This window comes from Chiloscyllium punctatum, chromosome 46 (assembly GCF_047496795.1).
Source record: "Chiloscyllium punctatum isolate Juve2018m chromosome 46, sChiPun1.3, whole genome shotgun sequence".
In the NCBI taxonomy this organism is placed as follows: Eukaryota; Metazoa; Chordata; class Chondrichthyes; order Orectolobiformes; family Hemiscylliidae; genus Chiloscyllium; species Chiloscyllium punctatum.
In genome coordinates, this window is record NC_092784.1 from 27,934,743 (window position 1) to 27,954,898 (window position 20,156).

Sequence of the window (20,156 nt, forward strand, 5' to 3'; positions counted from 1 at the left end):
ATCATTCTCCATACACTCTATCATATTTATGTCTGTGTTGGAGATTTTAATAACTTCTCCTGAGTTCAACACTCTTACCTCCTGCTTTAACTCGGGTTTTCTAATTCCGCCAATATCCGACCTTGCCCACCCTCGCCCTATTTAGTTTAAAGCCCTGTCTACAGCCCTGGATGCGCGATCCCGTAGTACTCTGATCCAAGCACGGTTTGGATGAAGACCACGCCATTGGATTCCATTCAGCCCGTTTACTCTGCTTTGCTATTCAAGTGAATTGTATTTATTCTGTTCCTTTCAATGGCAGTGTCTATACTCAGCATCCCTAGTGGGTCACAAAGTGCCTAGTGTCTTTCGGTACACCGTCCAACTTAGGGAGCATCCAATGCCAGGCGATGAGTTCTGAGGAGTCTCAGGAGTGGTTCGAGGAAAGGCTGCATGCAGTAATGGATGGACTGAGGGACTGAGAGGGATAGCTTGGGAACCAGTGACACTGCACTCACACAAGTGGCCAGGCAAGTCTCCTGAACACCCAGGGCAGCCTGAAAACCAGGGTCTCTTTTACGAAAATCGGTTGCATTTGCTTCATCGGCCTGAAGCAGAAATCCTGCCGATGGCATAAACACGGAGATAGACAGTGGAGAGACGAACGGAGTTAATGCTCCGAATGGAAACATGGGGAGATTGTACAAACGCCACACAGATAGGCTCCAGAGATTGGAATTGAACCCGAGTCCCTGGCACTGTGAGGCAGCAGAGCTGTGTCATCATGCCTCCCAATGATGGTTAAATGGATTAGCATAGTTACATGTTGCCTTCTGCAGTCAATTCCCTGGAATAATCTCCCTCAGTCTCGATAAGACTGGGAAGCCTTTCTATAGCAGCAGAGGATAATTCAAAATAAACAATAAGGTAGATAATATGGAACGTATAAGCTAGCTCCCCATATGAAAGGAGACTGCAAGAGTTTAGGTAAGATTTATAACAGGAAGAGATGCAAGAGTGAACATTGGGCAACTTGAAAACGAGGCCAGCCACAGAGAAACGGAGAAGAAAAGAATTTGAGAATGAAATGAATAGGTGCTTTACATCAGTCCTCACAATGGTTGACAACTAGCAGCATTCTAGAACTTCAAGACAGTCAAGGGCGAGAGATGAGTGTAGTGGTCGGTGCTGATGAGAATGTGCTGTGGAAGCTGCAATGTTTGAAGATGGAAGGCTAACAACCCAAAGTTCTGAAGGATATAGAGAAGATTGTGGAGGCAGTGGTGGTGGATTTTCAGAAATAAATGTCCTCAGGAAGCGTCACAGACAACTGGAAAATCGGAATGTAAAATCTCTGTGCAAGGAAAGAACGGAGGCAAAAGACAAGAAATCATAAAGCAGTTAGCCTGACATCGGTCATTAATCGGGTTTTCGAGCCCACTATTAACAATGAGGCCGCGGAGTAGAGTCATCGAGATGTACAGCACGGAAACAGACCCTTCGGTCCAACTCGTCCATGCCGAATCAGATATTCAATGTCATATCGTTCCATTTTCCAGCATCCAGCCCATATCCCTCTAAAGTCTTTTTAAGCATATACCCATCCAGATGCATTTTAAGTGTTGCAAATGTACCAGCCTCATTAGCCATGGTTGATTTATCTCTTCAATTAGATATTTATGCATTTGAAGAATGTATATGTGTTATAAATGATGTATCTTTTCAAATTCTAGCTATTTCCTGTCTCTGGACAAAGCTTTTAGTGATTTAGAGGTCTCCTCTTTCCCAGTTAATAAAATCACACTTAAGTATTTATTTTCATGTCTGTTCATTTTAAAGAAAAAAGTCTTGCCGGAGTGTTGCTGAAATGATATTTAAATTTTGGTGTGACAAGACTATTCCATGTGCCAATGTGGTTAGGAATAGGATGGTAGTAGAGTTAAATACATGGCCAAAGAACTGGTAGAGGAGGCAGCACTTCCAATATGTGTATCATTGGGATTCCCGAGTTCCTCTCTCAAACAAATCTGTATAATATTAACCTAGCAGTTATACATACTCACCCAAGCTTCAAGTTCATCCGTCTTGCCTGTCATACTCCTCACATTATAATCAGCGCACTTCAGACTCATTGTGTTCAGTAACCTCTGTCTGTTTGTTGTTGGTCTTCGCTATAGTGGGATTAGTCACCAACCCCGCCTCAGTCGTGTACTTGTTGACCTACTGCTCTGGTTCCCAATGTGCCCCCCTTCCCCAACGGCCACATTATTTTAAATCCTCCTGAGTGACAGCAGCAAACCTGCCTGCCAGGAGATTGCTGCCAGTTCAGGTCCATCCCGTCCTCTTGCGTACATCCTATCGACCTGCAAATCCCAATGATCTTCATATCGGAGATTACTGCCAATTAAGGTACATTCCGTCCTTCTTGTGTATATTCTATCGACTCAGGATCTGAAGGCATTGGGCTGAAGTGTGTTTATGGCAAAGCAATGATTATTATGGGTAAGGCAGATGAGCTTACAGCCTGATTCAATACATGGGACCATGATGTTGCAGCCATTAAAGACACTTATTTTGGAGAAGGACAGGACTGGGCGTTCACCGTTCGAGGGTTTTGTTGTGTTAGACAATATATAGAGGAAGGTTAAATAGGTGGAAGAGCAGTATTACTAATCAGGGATAATGTTGCATTTGCACTCAGAGAGTTCGTACTGGAGGGCTCATCCACTGAGGCAATATGAGTACAGCACAAAAAAAAGATTGATGCAATTACTGTGTTCGGATTATACTATAGTCCTTTCAACAGCTACCGAGACTTTGAGAACAAATGCGTGGGCCAGTTATGGAAAGGTGTAATAAAAACAGAGTTATCATCGTGAGTGACTTCAACATCCCCAGCATTGATTGGGACTCCCTTAGAGCAAGTGGCTTCGACGGGGCAGAATTTGTTTTGTTTACTTGAAACGATATGTGGATATTCCACGATAGGAAGGGCCATACTGGACCTCGTATTGGCTAATGAGCGTGGACAGGTGTCTGACATTTCAGGGGGACAGCATTGTGGAATCATTTTGGAAACGCCTTCAGTTTTAAGATAGCTAAGAACATGGATAAGTCAGGACCTTTTGACAAGCTATGGAATTGGAGTAAGGCAATTTACGTCAGTATCAGGCAGGAGCTTGGGAGTGTTAATTGAGAGGAGTAGCTGTCAGGCAAATCCACATTTTGTGTATGGCAACTATTTATTAAATCCTAATTGCAATATCATCTGGTGAACGTCCTCCCGACTGTTCGAATTTCAATCTATTTTATTTGAACAGATATTTCAAAGTTGCTGTATACCAGAGAACAGCAAGCTCCATTGTGCCCTGTGTCCTTCACTGAACCAGCTTGTCTCTACAGGCACCTAACGTTCCTATTGTGGGTCAGAGAACCACAGAATTAATAGAGCACAGACGGAAGCCATTCAGTCCTTCGTACACCCATGAGCTCTCCAACTACGCTATCTTGAAAGCAGAGAGAGTTATTGGAGATTGATACACACACACACACACACAGACACAGAGAGAGAGAGAGAGAGAGAGAGAGAGATGGAAAATGAAAGAGAAAGAAAGAATGTGAATGGAGATAAACAGAGAGGAGAGAAAACGGAGTGACAGAGTGAGTGACAAATGATGAGGTGTGAATCGGACATGAAATTAGATAGATCAAGAGACAGCATGAGGAGAAATAGACAGGATATGGAAGTTTTATTTAAACATTTTCCCTGAATCACAAGCCCTTTGTCTGGGATCCATACCCTGTGAGCACCATGCTGATACTGGTTGTGATCCTAGATCATTTATCTCCTATAATATCACAGAGTTGAGTGGCTAACAGCTACACAGAATGCAAGAGATCAATTGACTGGCTCCAGATAGAAGTTAAATTAAATTAAATGGACTGTGCCAATAGTAGCAGGAACTGATCACCTCCTGAGTCACTGTGCGAGAGACTGGGCCAGAGAATCTCAGTGAGGGGTTCGCTGTCAGAGGGCAAATCAGCATCTCAGCTGTGGGTCAAGTAATGACTGAAAATGATTGGACACCACTTCCATGGTTTAGTAATCCACATTTCACTTCATCTAGCTCGATATCATTAGTGCATTTTAACAATCTGTTCTCTTTGTAAATTTCATATTTTGGTTTGTCCAGAAAATCGTGGTGTCCCTGTATTTTGTGTCGAATAAACACATTTCATTTCTGGGGAAGAAAGAACCTGTTCTGATGATTTGGAGATGCCGGTGTTGGACTGGGGTGTAAAAAGCTTAAAATCACAAAGCACCAGGTTATAGTCCAACAGGTTTAATTGGAATCACACGAGCTTTCGGAGCAACGCTCCTTCATCAGGTGATAGTGGACGGCTCAATTGTAACACAGAATTTATAGCAAATATTTACAGTGTGAGGTAACTGAAACCAGACATTGGAAAAATTGATTGTCTGTTAATCCTTTCATCTGTTAGAATACAGTGCTGGTTTCACTTCTTTCATGTGTAAATCACAACCCCCTTTTTTTTAAAGTTACATTCTCGGGTTAGCTGTTAACAATGGTGATAACTAGACAATATGCTGAAGGTTTTGGCCCCCTGTGTTCTCTGTCTATGCCATAATGCTTAGATTGATTCGAATCTAAAAAGTGAGATAACGGAGTTTTACATAAATTCATGCAATTTTTGAGCTCAGAGTTCTACATGAATGCATGCAGTTTTTGAGCAAAGTACAAGGTAACCCTGAAAGGACAAATTCACCCCACCTATGTGTGCATGTGGGTCTTTGTCTGTCTGCGTGTGTGTCTGTATCTGTTGGAGGTTGTGAGTGTGAGAAAGTGTATGTGTGTGTGTGTGTAGTGAGTGCAGAATGTTTTAAGTCTGTGAGCGGGTGCGTGTGGGAGTGTGTGTATGTAAGAGTGTGTGAGGGCGTCTGTGTGCGTGTCTGTGTGTGCTTGTGTCCGTGTGTATATGAGTGTGTGTGTGTGTGTGTGTAGGAGTATAGTGCAATGGTGGTCGCCTGCAATGTGACATGAACCCAAAGTCCCGGTTGAGGCCCTCCCTATGGGTACCGAACTTAGCTATCAGCCTCTGACTCGGCAACTATTATCTGCTGCCTGTCCCGAAGTCCACCTAGGAGGATGGTCACCCGAAGTGCCGAGGCTCAATGTCCTGGACCACTGAAGTGTTCCCCAAATGGGAGGGAAACCTCCTGTCTGTTGATTGTTGTGCATTGCCCATTTTTCCGTTGTCGTAGCCTTTGCTCGGTTTCCCCAATGTACCATGCCTCTGGGCATCCCTGCCTTCAACCTCTAAGATAGACAACGTTGGCTGAGTCACATGAGTACCTTCCATGTCCAAGTAGGAGGTGGCTACACGCGTAATGGTGGTATCCTTGTCCACACTCTGATCCGTCTTGCAGCATCCACCGTGACAGGGTTGTATGGAGTTGTCCTGAGAGCCGGGCAGTTTGCTACAAACAACGATCTGTTTGAGGTTCAGCGGTGTTTAAAGGCAAGTAGTGGAGGCGTGGGGAAGGTCTTGGTGAGGTGCTCATCCTCATTGATAATGTGTTGCAGGTCACGAAGAACATAGTGTAAATTTTCAGCTCCTGGGAAGTACTGAACAACGAAGGGTACCCTCTCAGTTGCAGCACGTGTCTATCTCCTGAGGAGGTCATTACGGTTCCTTGCTGTGGCACATCGGAACGGGCGGTCGATGAGTTGTGCATCATACCCCGTTATTGTGAGGGCATCCTTAAGTACTTAGATGTGTCCGTCAGGTCCCTCCTCATCTGAGCAGATCCGGTGTATGCATAGGGCTTGTCCATAGGGATGGCTGTTTTAATATGTTTTGGGTGAAAGCTGGAGAAGTGTAGCATTGTGAAGTTGTCTGCAGTTTTGCGGTAGATGTTCTGATGGGACAGCCTTTATCGGATCCATGCTGAAACCAGAGTCCAACGGAATCGCATAACTAGAGCAATAGAAAGGGATGTAAATGGAATGGGAGTGGTGGTGGGGGTGGGAGTGGGGGAACTGGAATCAGTTATGGGGTAATTAGAAACCTGAATTAAAAGTGCAGAATTCAGGATAGATTATTAAAATCTCCATCACAGACATGAATAGGATAGAGTATCTGGAAATGATTAACAAACAAACTTCAAGCACATTGAAAGACGAATGACAATGAGAGGAAGGATGGTTAATATAGGACTGACAGTGTTATATCTGAATGCATGCAGTATAAAGAATAGGTAAATGAATTCGTGACCCAGATCAAAATTAGCAGGTATGACGTGATGGGCATCACGGAAACATGACTGCAAGGTGATCAGGATTGGCAGCTAAATATTCAAGGGTATGCTCCCTATCCAAAAGATACGCAGGTGGGATGATGAGGTGAGGTTGCCTTATGAGTAAGCAATGAAATTAAATCAATAGCAAGAAATAACATAGGGTCAGATGGTGTAGAATCTGCATGGGTAAAATTGTGGAAGCACAATGTTAAAGCAACCACAGTTGGAGTCTTATACAGTCATATACAGTAGTGAGGAGCTGAGCCATCAGATACATCAGAAGATAGAAAGGTTGTGTAGGAAAGGCAAGGTTACAGTGATCATGGGCGATTTCAATATGCAGGGGGACTGGGAAAATCAGATTGGTAGTGGATTATAAGAAAAGCAATTCATGGAATGTCAAAAAGATGTTTTTTTTTAGTAGCTTGTGGTGCAGTCCACGAGGGAACAGGCAATACTGGTTTTAGTGTTGTGCAACGAGGCAGACTAGATAAGGGAGCTTAAATTGAAGGAAGCCGTCAGAAGCAGCGATCATAACAGGTTTGAATTTATACTGCAATTTGAGAGAGGCAGAAGATAGAATCAGAGGCAACAGTACTTCAGCTGAATAAAGGCAACTGCAGAGGCATGAGGGAAAAGCTGGGTAGAATTGACGGGGACAGTAGCCGAGCAGAAAAGACAGTAGAACAGCAATGGCAGGAGGCTCTAAGAGTAACTTAGGAGACACAGCAGAGATACATTGCAGGGAGAAAAAGGCATGGTAGAGGGAGGATGAGGCAACCATGGCTGACGAGGGAAGTCAGGGGTAGCATCAAAGCAAAAGAGAGAAGTATATAAGGTAGTGAAGGACAGCGTGAAACCAGAGTATTGGGAAGCTTACAAAGACCAACAGAGGGCGACAAAAATGTATAGGGAAGGAGAAAATAAAATAAGTGGTAAGCTAGCCACTTAGATATATAAAGTGCAAAAGAGAGGCAAAAGTAAATAATGGAAATGATGCCAGGGATTTGGTGGTGGGGAACTTTGAGTCAGTCTTCACAGTGGAAGACATGATTAATTTCCCAAAAATTCAACAGAGTGAGAGGAAGAACGGACTATGGTGGTCATCACCAAAGAGAACGGGTTAGAAAACAGAATGGACAGAATGCAGATAAATTACCTGGACCACATGGACTACACACAAGCCTTGAAAGGGAGATAGCTGAAGGTGTAGTGCAAGCGTTAGTTGTGATCTTTCAGGAATGACTAGATCGGGAAAGGGCAAAGTGGACTGGAAAATCGCTAACGTGACAACCTGTTTGACAAGGGATTGAGGCATAAAACATAACATTACCGACTGATTAACCGAACCTCAGTTGTGGGTAAGATCCTGAAATATATCATGAAGGATGAGATTTCTGAATACTTGGACGTAGATGGTAAAATTGGGCAGAATTAGCATGGTTTCATCAGGGGCGGTCATGCCTGAGAAACCCACTAGAATGTTTTGAGGAAGTACTGAGCAGATTAGGAGAACCAATGGATATTATTACCTACACCTCAAGATGTCCTTTGACAAATTGCTACACTGGAGGTTATTGAGAAAGGGGACCCATGGTGTTAGAGGCAACGTGCTCGCATCGATTGAAGCTAGCAGAGAGTAAGGGTAAAGTGTGCCTTCTCACGATGGCAGTCAGTGACAAGCATTGTTCCACAATGCTCCATGTTGGGAGCACCAAATTCCACATTATACAGTTAACGATCTAGATGAAGGAACTGAGGGCACTTTGGATAATTTTTAGTATTAAAATCACCAGAGTGTGGAAACAGGCCTTTTGGCAAAATAACACCACACCAACCCTCCGAAGAGTAACCCAAGCAGACCCATTTTCTGCTGACTAATAACGTAATTTATGGGCGATTGAGCATACTCATTTCACCTAATCTGAGCATGTTTGGACTGTAGCAGGAAACCAGAACACCCGGAGGGAACCCATGCAGATATGGGGAGAATGTGCAAACTCCAAACTGGCAGTCACTCGAAGTAGGAATCGAACCTAGTTTCCTGGCACTGTAATAACCTCCAAGCTACCGTGCCACCCACAGCCTGATGTTCAGACTGTACAAAGATATGAAGAGGGTCAGATAGCATTGAAGAGGACGAGAGCTTGCAAAAAGGTGCTCCACCGATTCTCCTCAACTTCCCACACCTCTGGACGGGAACACCACCCTTCCGACCACAACAAGGATAGACCGCCATGATCCTCAACTTCCACCCCACCAATCTCCAGATACAAGTCATCATCCTCCATTATTTCTGCCACCTCGAGTCAGACACCACCACCAGAGATATATTTCCCTCCCCACCCCTATTCGCATTCTGCAGAGACCATTCCCTCCACGCCTCCCACATTAGGTCCCGCCCCCATTCCCCACCAAGCCATTATCCACTCCCGGCATCTCTCCTTGCCATCCTAAGTTGTGTAAAACGCGCGCCTACATCTCCCCCCTCACCTACATCTAAGGCCCCATAGGACCGTTCCACACCCCATAGATATTGCATTGTGTTCCCTGTCTCCTGTACATTGAGGAGGTAGGATGTCTGCTTTTGGAACGTTTCAGGGAACATCTCTGGGACACACACACATACACACAGACACATACATACACACACACACACACACACACACACGCACACACACACGCACACACAATGATCCCACCACCCTATGGCCGAACACTTCAACTCTCCCTCCCAATCCGCCAAAGACATGCCACTCCTGGGGCTGCTCCACTGCCAAACCAAAGTCACCCAACACCTGGAGGTACAACATCTCGTCATCCACCTTAGGGCCGTGCAACCACATGGTGTCAATGTCAATTTCACCAGTTTCCTCAACTTACCTTCCTCCACCTTATCTCACATCGAACACTCCAACTTCGCACTTCCCCTTTGAACTTTCCAATCTGTCCACCTTCTCTGACCTTCACGACACAACCCACCTTCGTCGAACTATCGCCTTCGACGCTATCACCCCCCCAGCCTGACCCTCTCTATTTGTCTACAACCCCCTTCCGCCCACCCTCCTCAATCCTGACGAAGAGCTTATGCCTGAAAGGTAGCACCTCCTGCTCCTCGGATGTTGCCTGACCAGCTGTGCTTTTATAGCACCACACTTTTGGACTGTGATCTTTTGCACCTGCAGTCCTCACGTTCGTCTGCAGAAGGATGTAGGCAGTTTGGGAGATTGGGTAAAGACCTGCTCAATAAAGTATAGTGTGCGAAAGTGTGTGGTCGTGGTCTTTACCAGAAAGACAAGAGGTATGGACTATTTTCAATATTAAGAGTAAAATCAGAAGTCTGAAGTCCAAAGAGACTTGGTAGTTCTAGTCCAGGCGTCTCTCAAGGTAGACTTGCAGGTTCTCAGTAGTTAGGTTGGCAAATACAATCATGCCATTCATTTCAAAAGGGTGTGAATATAAAAGCAGGGATATACTTCAGAGTCTGTATAAGGCTCTCGTCAGACTGCGTTTAGAGTATTGCGTGCGGTTTTGGGCCCTCTATCTCAGGAAGGATGCACAGACACTGGAGGACGTTCATAGAAGATTCAACGGAATGGTCCCAGGAATGAAAAGCTTAACATATGTGGGACATTTGACGATTCTGGGTCAATATTTGATGGAGTTTAGAATGATCCCGGGCATCTAATTGAAACTTACTAAATACTGAATGACGTGGACAGAGAGGATGTTGGAAAGATGCTTCCATTGATAGGAGAGACTAGGACTCGGCCCGGCATAAAGGGAAGATCTTTTAGAACAGAGATAAGGAGAAACTTCTTCAGCCAATGAGTCGGGGATCTATGGAATTCACGGCTACAGAAGCTGTAGAGACCGGGTCATTATGTATATTTAAGATTGAGATCGTTAGGTTCTTGATTGTCAAGTGGATCAAGGGTTATGGTGAGAAAGTGGGAGAGTGATGTTGAGAAGCTTAACAGCTATGATCAAATGGTGGAGCAGACTCAATGTACTGAAAGGTTAAATTTCTGCTCCTATGTCTTCTGGTCTTATGGTTAATGTTGGCTGTCCTCATCCCTCACTATAGATGCGTCATGATTCTGACCTTATGATTTATAAAGTGGCACCTTCCAATACTGATGACTGGCAATATTATTATCTCTCCCTTCAGTCGCAGCAGCCATTTCCTCCAATTCCTCTGTCTCCTCCCCAATGTCATAATCACACTGTAATTGAAGTCCAATAAATGATACTTCATCATAGTTCGTTGATATCAATAACCTCAACAGCATGACCCTCACTTGCCCCGTCTGATCCTCAAATAACAATCTGAATTGTATTTGTCACGTACAATTCTGTGTAACGTATCCATGCAGTTTGCCTGTTATAATCCATGTTTTATTAAGCACATTTTCCCATCAGATTATGGACTAAAAAAAATCACTCATCAATAGAATCACGGATCAATAATTTCAGGCTATAAGTTTCCATTTATAACGGAAGAAATTTATAAATGGAGAAACTGGTTTATTGTCCAACACTCCTCCGTCATTATTCTCATATCCAAGGCAGATTGAATGATTACACACAAACATCTCCAACATCCCTTCTCCCAGTCACTCCCACATATCCCATGTTTAAATGTTAAACGTTATTTTGAATTTTAATAAAATTAATATTGAATTGAAAGGGGTTAGCTGGAGCTAATTGTTCACCGACTGTGATTATTGTCAATCTCTTTGGATTCTATTTATCCCAGTGGAGGGTTTCCATCGTTAAACAATAAATGGGCTCTGTCAATACATTTCCCCATTAGTGTGAGAGGGAGTACCACCGACAGCACTAACAGGGATCAGCAGCTCCAAAGGGAAAGGAGGAGAGATTAGAATCTGAGAACATTACACTCGAATGTTCCAACAATGGATCAGAATCTGTGAACATTTGATTTGAATGTTTCAACAAGGAACAGGAGTTTATCCTTGGGTCTTTTACTTTCTTTCTCAGTCTTGGATATCATTAGCATGGCGGATCCAGGAAATCCTTTGGATTATTCAAGGTGGTTACTATGCCATCCTCACTATAGTTGGTACTCCTAGCAAGTCATTCTCTTTGACTGTTACACTGGATTGAACTGAATTTCTGCTCATGATACGTAAAGTTTAGAAAATGGAAATCAATGTCTTCGGTTCCAATCAAAAATTCCTTTGCTTATAAAGTATATAAAGCAAATTACTATTTACAAATTATTCACTGATATGCGAGAAGGAACCAGACTGTTCTCAAACTCCATAATCCTTTCTGTCCGGCACAAATTTACATTATCATATCCTCCCCACCCACCAATCCTGCCCAATGCCACCATTATGATATCCCAGTCGCCTCCTCAGCCTCAGTGTAATTCCTAAATGAACCATCGTTTTTGCTTTTGTTAAATCCGATACAGTTGTTTCTTCAAGGCTCTTCAGACCACGTGTCAATTACAAAATAATTGCACTTGAGATGTTTAACTTGTTCTCTGCACAGAATCTGTCAGATGTATGACAGTGTATAGTACTCAAGTCATTGACTCTTAACCTAATGCCATCGAATCATAATCCATTGACATCTCATGAAGGAAGTTGACATAATTGAAATGAACCCATTATCATTTGTGAGAAAAAGCCCATCTGCTTGCCTCATGTCCTTTAGAGAAGGCAATGGGTCATCCTTGCCTGGTCAGGTCTCGGTGTGACTGCAATCCCACAGCAATGTAGTTTACTCTTTACTGTCCTGTGGAACAGCTGAACCAGCCACTCAGTTTCAGATCGGTATAACATGCTGGCCTGACCAGGGCTGCACACATCCCGTGAGGGAAGAACAATGGAATGATAGCTCCTTCCTCTGCCTGTTTACCATATCCCGATAGCTCATTTCCATTCAGGTAAGTGAACATTCCTTGTTTTAGGTGTATTCTATATCTTTGAAGTTCTCCACAAGTGTGATGTTCAACTCCATCTCTGGTGTTGTCTTTATTGGTGTTGATGTACAGACGTAAGGAACTTGTAAATGTCACGTCAGTCTCAGGGCATAGAGAAGGAATGGCTTTTTGACACCACAGGAAAGAAACAGAGACGGCAAAGTGAGGGAATTCAATTATTATGAGAGTGTTGTTGAGGCAGTATTTAGGGTATTGTGGGCAGATTTTCTCTCCTTTATAAGAAATGATCTCCTCGTCACAGAGAGAGTGTGAAATAGTATCAACAGACTAATCACTCGGATCATGGTACCATGACGAGTGAATGAAGATTAATCTGTAGCGCTGTGAGAGAATAAGAGGTGATTGCAATGAAACTTGAGGGGAATAGACAATCACTCATTATGTTCTAAACAGACACTAAGAACGTGATAAATTCCATTGTATGGTTTTTTACTCGGGCTATAATTCTCGATGGTTTAAGTGCCTCTGAGAACGTTTTCCCTACTTCAACCCCACTCTCCATGTCGATTGACAGAGACAGGTTCAGGCTTTGCATACAGTCTCCCCACATTAATACAGTGCATTCGGTGTGTGTGATTCTGCTCAGAACGTCATGTTATCCACAATCCCGACAGCAGCCACAATACCTTCACTCTAAAACAGTTAACTATTCTCAACAGTTTCTGTCCTCGATGGAGAACATGGGTCTGTCTTCTCGGAGGTGGAAGATACCTCCTTGAGACTTCGCACAAAATATTTGGCTTCTCTCCTCACTGCCAGGAAACGATGTTAAAATGGCACACGTTCCACATGCAATGGGGCTATGAGGAACATCATAGAGCCGTCTCCGAGTGCAGTCTCTGCTCCTTTGGTTTGTCACGTTGGAGCATCAATGACATCCTCCTGTTCCTGCATAAGCCCTTGAAGGGATGAATCTTCTCGTCCTGGTCGTATGGAACACGTTCAATTGTCTGATTGGTCTTTGCACGTTCCTGTTCAGCAGTTAAATGCACTGACCAGACTGCTTCTTTTCCTGTGGAACAGGCAGAAGGGTTGAATGGTTTGTCCCTCTTCTTGTTCATTCGTTTCGATGGCCTGAATTACTTCCTCATATCCGGATGCAAGCACCTTGAGATGCTGAATGAGGTCCTCTTTTAACTGTGGAAATGTGCAGTGTCTGGCCGTGCTGTTACATGATTGTTACCGACACTTTAACAGCACAAGCCTGAATGTTGTCCGGGTCTTGCTCTATATGGATACAAACTGGTTCAGGAGCTGACAGTGTATAAAATGTTCTGAATATTGTCTGATCTTCAGTGACCATCACAACTTCTGATATTATGGTGGTGGAAAGGATTGATGCAGCAGCTGGAGCTGTTTGTGCTAAGGAAGCTCCCCTGAGAATCTCTAAAGTGATGTCCTGGAACTGAAAGGATTGATTTCCACAAACCACGCATATCTTCCGTTGTGCTATGGATGACCCCGACCAGAAGAGATATTGTGGCTGATGTCCACTAAATTTAATTTAGTCAGCGTTCCTTGGTACCATCCTGAGTCAACTCCGACCTTGATATCAGGGTCTGTCACTCTTAGCTGGGCTCCTGTGTTCACCTCTTTTGAACTCATCAATAGGTTACTGTGTCTGTGTCGGGAGTGTGTTCTTCTCACAGAGGGTATTGAATGTCAGGAACTATCTGGATGAGAGATTTCGGGGATCTAGATCACTCAAAGCAGTTACAGTGGAGGTCGATTGTTTTTTGCCCACTATCATTGAGTTGAAGTGTGTGAAGAATTGGGAAATGAATGGAATTGTTACCAACAGTGGATCAGCCATCATGGTATACAATGGCACAGCAGAATTGACTGGCCAAATTAACTCATCCTGTTCCTTATGTTCTCATATCCTGTATCTGGAAAGTTAATGGTTGTAATTTTCCTGAATGTTGCAGTCAGAGAGATCAAATTATTTTGTGAATCATCTCTGAGTGATATCTGTGGGCTGTATTCACAGTGAATCTTTTTCCACTACATGACCAACAAATGAACCACAGGTTGCAGAGCGGAAACACTCTGTAAAGAGACCAGAGGCGTCTTTCGAACCCAGCTTGTATTAGTCAATAACATTTTCCAACCCACACCATACTGTGTGTGTCAGTCTGGAGGAACTGAATGATATCCTATGTTACTGTGAACCAGGTATTTGGAGCAAGTGGCCTCCATCTGCTCCTGTGCGGGGCTGAATAAAACATTGGAACATTTGAGTAAGGAGCAGGAGTGGGTCATTAACCACTTTGCCACTGCTGTACCAGGTACTAAGTTCGTGGCTGATCTGGTTGTGGTCTTAGCAGCACTTTTCTGTATGCACCATTTCCATTCATTTATTTCTCTATTCAATACAAACACCTAGACATCACATACTTCTGGGAAAGGCATTTCCCACTTTTACAGGTCTTTCAGAATTTCTCATTCGTGTTCCAACCAATGTTACAGGGTCACTGATTCCTTTTGCAGTCACATTCCTCCACTGGTTACAACAAATTTCAAAGTTTAGTGATAAGGCCAATAATATTAGTGTCAGCCTGGCTCATCTTCTCGAAAAATGTCACAAACAGATAAACGTACAGCTGCATGCACACATGAACACACACATTTTAAGACAAAACAGAAAAAATGAAAACTTTCCTGAGTTTCATAATGGCTGAACTCGTAACAAATGGAAGATGACAGAATATCCCAAACGTTATTCTGTCCTCTGAAGTTCTTCCGCTCACACAAGCTGCTAGTAATGGGATATCTCCCCGGAACAGTTGGATTTGGTTCAATTCGCTTTGCGTCAGATGGTGGAAAGATGCCAAAAAAACTGTCATCAGGAAACCTCCACGATTGGTAAAGATGAGGCAGGATTTCTTTTTCTCTTGTCAGGCGGAAGAAAATGAGAGCGTGTGTGTATGTGGGGGGGGGGGGGGGGGGTGTGAGGGGGGGTGGGGGTGGTGGGTCACTTTGCTGCTGTTTCTTAGGCAGGTACCATTTTTCTCCCACCCTGTGCTAAAATATGTAATAATGCCAACTGAACACCAAAAAGGACCATGTGTGATTTCCTTGAACATTCTCTGGAATGGATGATAAGGCGCTATATGCAAATGCATCATTACTGCTGTTGTACATTGTGCCTTTCCTTTGCAACAACAAAAAAAACAAAATCCCAGCTGTTTAATTTGATACCATGTTTACATGTGTCTGCATAATTTTAAGTAATCGGTTGATGTCTTCATTACATCTGCGTTAAAATCAATTTTACAACAGAGTGTGAAGCCCTTCGTTGTGACTCCTATCGCCGAGCTGGGAATTTGTGTTGCAAACGTTTTGTCCCCTGTCTAGGTGACATCCTCAGTGCTTGGGAGCCTCCTGTGAAGCGCTTCTGTGATCTTTCCTCCGGCATTTAGAGTGATTTTGCAATTCCCTTGCAAGGACTGCACAAAACACTACATAGGACAAACAGGAAAACAGCTAACAGTCCGCATCCATGACCACCAACTAGCCACTAAACGACACGACCAGCTATTCTTAGTAGCCACACACGCAGATGACAAGCAATATGAGTTCAACTGGGACAATACTACTATTATAGGAGAAGCCAAACAGAGAACAGCCAGGGACTTCCTAGAGGCATGGCACTCATGCACAGATTCAATCAATAAGCACGTCGACCTGGACCCAATATACTGGCCACTGCAGCGGACAGCTGGAACTGACAACCGGAAACGGCAGATACAAATCACGATAAATGCCAGAGGAAACATCACAGAAACGCTTCACTGTCTGTTCCCAATAAACATTGGCTCTCCTGTCCAGCAAAGATCACTCGAGCTCAGCCCTGAATATCGTCAATAATCGCGTCATTACTGCTCTATGAGGAAAAGGGCACCACAGATAGCACAACACTTAAGGGGAAAGGAACGTCCTTATTTCATTGCTGGGCCCGCTATTTTAAAACTGTGTTAACCTAACATCAAATTGTCACCTTTTCTGAAACATGGGAACAGAATAATTAGGAATAGACATAGACTATACAGCCCTCTAAACGTGTCCAACATTACCACTGACTCATTCTCTGCTCCTGTCCCAGGAAGAGAATACCAGATAGCATAACACCACACGAGCATTAAAAAAAGAAGCAGAATTAGGCGATTCTGCCCATCGAGTCTGAATGTCATTGAATAATGGCTGAGAAGTTTTGTCAACATCATTCTCCTGACGTCTATCTGTAACCCTTGGTACCCCTATTCATTAAAAAAAACTATCTATGTCTGGTTTATCGACTCAATTGTCAGTGTTTCTTTGTGTCTGTCTGCGTGCCATCTGTTTGTTCATGTGCTTGGGTCTCTGTGTATTTGTGTGTAAACATTTGTTCTTCCGTGTATTAGCCTCTGCATTTTATCTGTTTAAGTCTGTTTGTGTGTGACAGTGCATATCTCTGTATACCTCGACATGTGTGCGGGTCCGTCTCAGTGCATGTGCTGTGAGTGTTTGTATATTGGGGTGTTTACATGTGTCTCTAAGTATTTCTGTGTCTGCATCTTTCTGCAATGGGATACTTGTTGTTTTGGGAAGGAAAGAAGTAGCAGAACAGACAGAGCGGTTAAAGTGAGTATTGCCCTCCACATATTCAGTTCCTTATTCAGTTGGTTGGATGTGGATATGACGGAATCTCCATCCAATTCACTCGGTCCGCTCCGGCTCATGCTAGAGTCCTACCAACATGGCGGGGAGAGGGGGTTAGGGAACGGATATCGGACATGCCAACACCCGGCTTGGTCTTGTTCCAGGCTTTTTATCCAAGAATGGGAGAAAGGGAAGCGGGGAATGAGTTGTTCGTACTGTTGTAGGTGGTGCTGGGGGAGAGGGTTGCTGAATGGTGAGGTGTCTGGAGGGAGTCAGTCCACAGTGCAGAATCCATAAGGTCTTATTGGTGTGGGGGTATTGCATTGGCGACGGAAAAAATGATGGAAGGAAGGTGCTGAATCCAACAGTGAGAGTAGTTGTACACGAACTTTATCTGGAGATAGAGCATGAGCCTTGTTCAGCGGTAGGTGCTATAAGAGATATACAGTGAGTGTGAGGGAGCAGAGAGAATATGGTCACGCTTATCCTGGCAGAACGAGGATACAGAAAGTCCTGTATTGCTGGACATTTCTTCAGATCATCTCAGCGTCGAGGTGAGCCTCAATGAACGTCTTCTCTCAGTCTGTCACTAATAATGCCAGCGACCCTGTCCATCAGATCCCACAGAATCGGTTTGGGAGCATCTTAGCAATGAGAAACAAGCATTGGTGTGTTCTGCCGTGCAAAATTGTCGTGGAAATTTTGTATATTTTATGCTGTGGAAAATTGGTATTGTTGGTGCTGCAGTAAGACTGAATTATCTCACTTTACATCTAAACTGCGTAAACTGCTAATGCTGTGAAAAATAAATTCCAGCAGTGTGTATCAGGGAGCTTGAAGAGTGTGTTGTGATCCAAACTAGAGACAAGGTTAGTTTGGATTTGGTGATGTGTGATTTGAAGGATTAATTAATAACCTTGTTCTGAGGAAAAGTGACATTAATAGGTTGCATTTTACACGGCATCTGCATATACTATCGAATGTTGAATATGATGGTCCAACATAATGGAAGCCTGGAGGCTGGAGGGTCAAGTTCGCTCCAGTGAATTGAGAAAGTACAATACAGCATTCAGTGAAAGACACGTCATGTTTGTCAGAGTCATAGAGTCCTAAAGCACAGAGGCAGACCCTTTGTTCCAAACCGATCCTTTCCAACCAAAATGTGCATTCACACTAACCCCATCTCCCTGCCATTGTCCCGTTTCCATCCAATCCTTTTCTATCCGTGTATTTGTCCAAATTCCTTTCAAATGTTGTTCATGTTAACCCCTCAACCACTGGCTGCTCATTCCATATGTGCACCAGCCTCTGTTTAAAAAAAGTTGCCCTTCAGATTCTCTTTACTTCTTTCCCCTCTGACATTAAACGGATGCCCTTTGGTCTATGATTCACAACACTGGGAAAAAGATTGAGTGCATTAGCCCTATCTTGTCTCTCATGATCTTATATACTTCTGTAATATATCATCACATTCTTGTACACTCTAAAGAAAGAAATCTAGCCTGTCCAAACTCTCCGTATAATTCAACATTGAGTACTGGCGATATCCTTGTGAATTTCTTCTGCACTCTTTCCAATTTCATCGCATACTCATGGGGCAAATTGAACAAAACCAAACAGAGTATTCCAAGCGCAGCCTCACCAACATCCTGTATAACTGCAACGTAACTCCCCAACTTCGATGTTCAATTCCCTGACTAATGAAGGCCAATATGCCAAAAGCATTCCTCACTGTCGTCTACCTGTGACTCGACTTTGAGAGAACCGTGCACCTCAATTCCAAGGACCCTCTGTTCCACTGCACTCCTTCAGTCCCATCCATTCACCATGAAACTCCTACCTTGATTGGGTTTTCCAAAATGCAAGACCTCACATTAATCTATATTTAACTCCATTTGTCATTTCTCGATCATCTACCCCAGGTGATCAAGGTCCTGATGCAATTTCTGATAACCCTCCTCACTGTACACCATACCGCCTATTTTAGTGACATAAGCAAAATTACGAATCTTGCTTTGTACATTCTCAATAAAATCATTGATAGAGCTAACAGCAATGGTCCCAGCACAGACCCCTGAGGCACTCCACTTGCCACAGGCCTCAATCCGACAAGCATCCTTCCACTATTACACTCTGCTATCTCACATCAAGCCAATTGTGTGTTCATTTTTCCAGCTCCCTCTGGATTCCATCTGATCGAACATTTCAGAGCAGTCTATCATATGGAACCTTGGGGTGACGCAGTGGCTGAGTGGTTAACATTGCCGCCTTACAGCGCCAGGGACCTGGATTCAATTCCGGCCTCAGGCAACTGACTGTTTGGAGTTTGATCATTCTCCGGTGTCTGCGTGGATTTCCAGCGGGTGTTCCGGTTTCCTCCCACAGTCCAAAGATGTGCAGGTTACGTGAATTGGTCATGCTAAATTGCCCGTAGTGTTAGGTGCATTTGTCAGGGTGGGTTGCTCTTCGGAGGGGTCGTGTGGGTTCCCACACTGTAGGTAATCTAATCTAATCTAAAGGCCTTTCTGAAATCTATGTAGACTACGTTTGTCACACGACCCTCGTCTACGTTCCTGGTCAGTTCATCAAAGAACTCTAAAAATTAGTAAATTGTGACCTTCCATGCACAAAGCCGTGCAGACTGCTCCGTGTCTTTCCAAATGAATGTGTATCTTATCTCCGAACCTTCTCAAGTAACATACCTATCACAGTTGTGAAGCTAATTGGTTTATAGTTCCCATGTTCTTCGTTGAAGCTCTTTTTGAATAAGGGCACAACATTCGCTCCCCACCAGCCTTCGGTGACTTCACCTGTGGCTAACGATGATGCAAAATAATCAGCCAGGGCTCCCGCAATGTCTTCTCTCTCTGATGGCTGTGTTCTTGGATATATCTGGTCAGGGCCAGGAGATCTGTAGAAATATTGCATATTCTAAAAAATACGTCTTTTTAAAGATACAATTACCAAAGAAAGGGAAAGTGATTTCATGATGGTTAATATAACAAATTAAAAATTATATTCATCATAGGAAGTGACTTCAGGAGAATTTCAGACATTGTGAAAACGTGAGAATACTCAGACATTTTTCTGTGTGGAGTTTCCAATGCTCCCTCTGTCTCAGTTGGTTTCCTCTGGATGCTCCAGTTTCCTCCCACAATCCAAAGATCTGCAGGTTAGGTGAATTGGCCATGCTAAATTGCTCCATAGTGTTCAGGGATGCGTGCATTCGGTGCATTA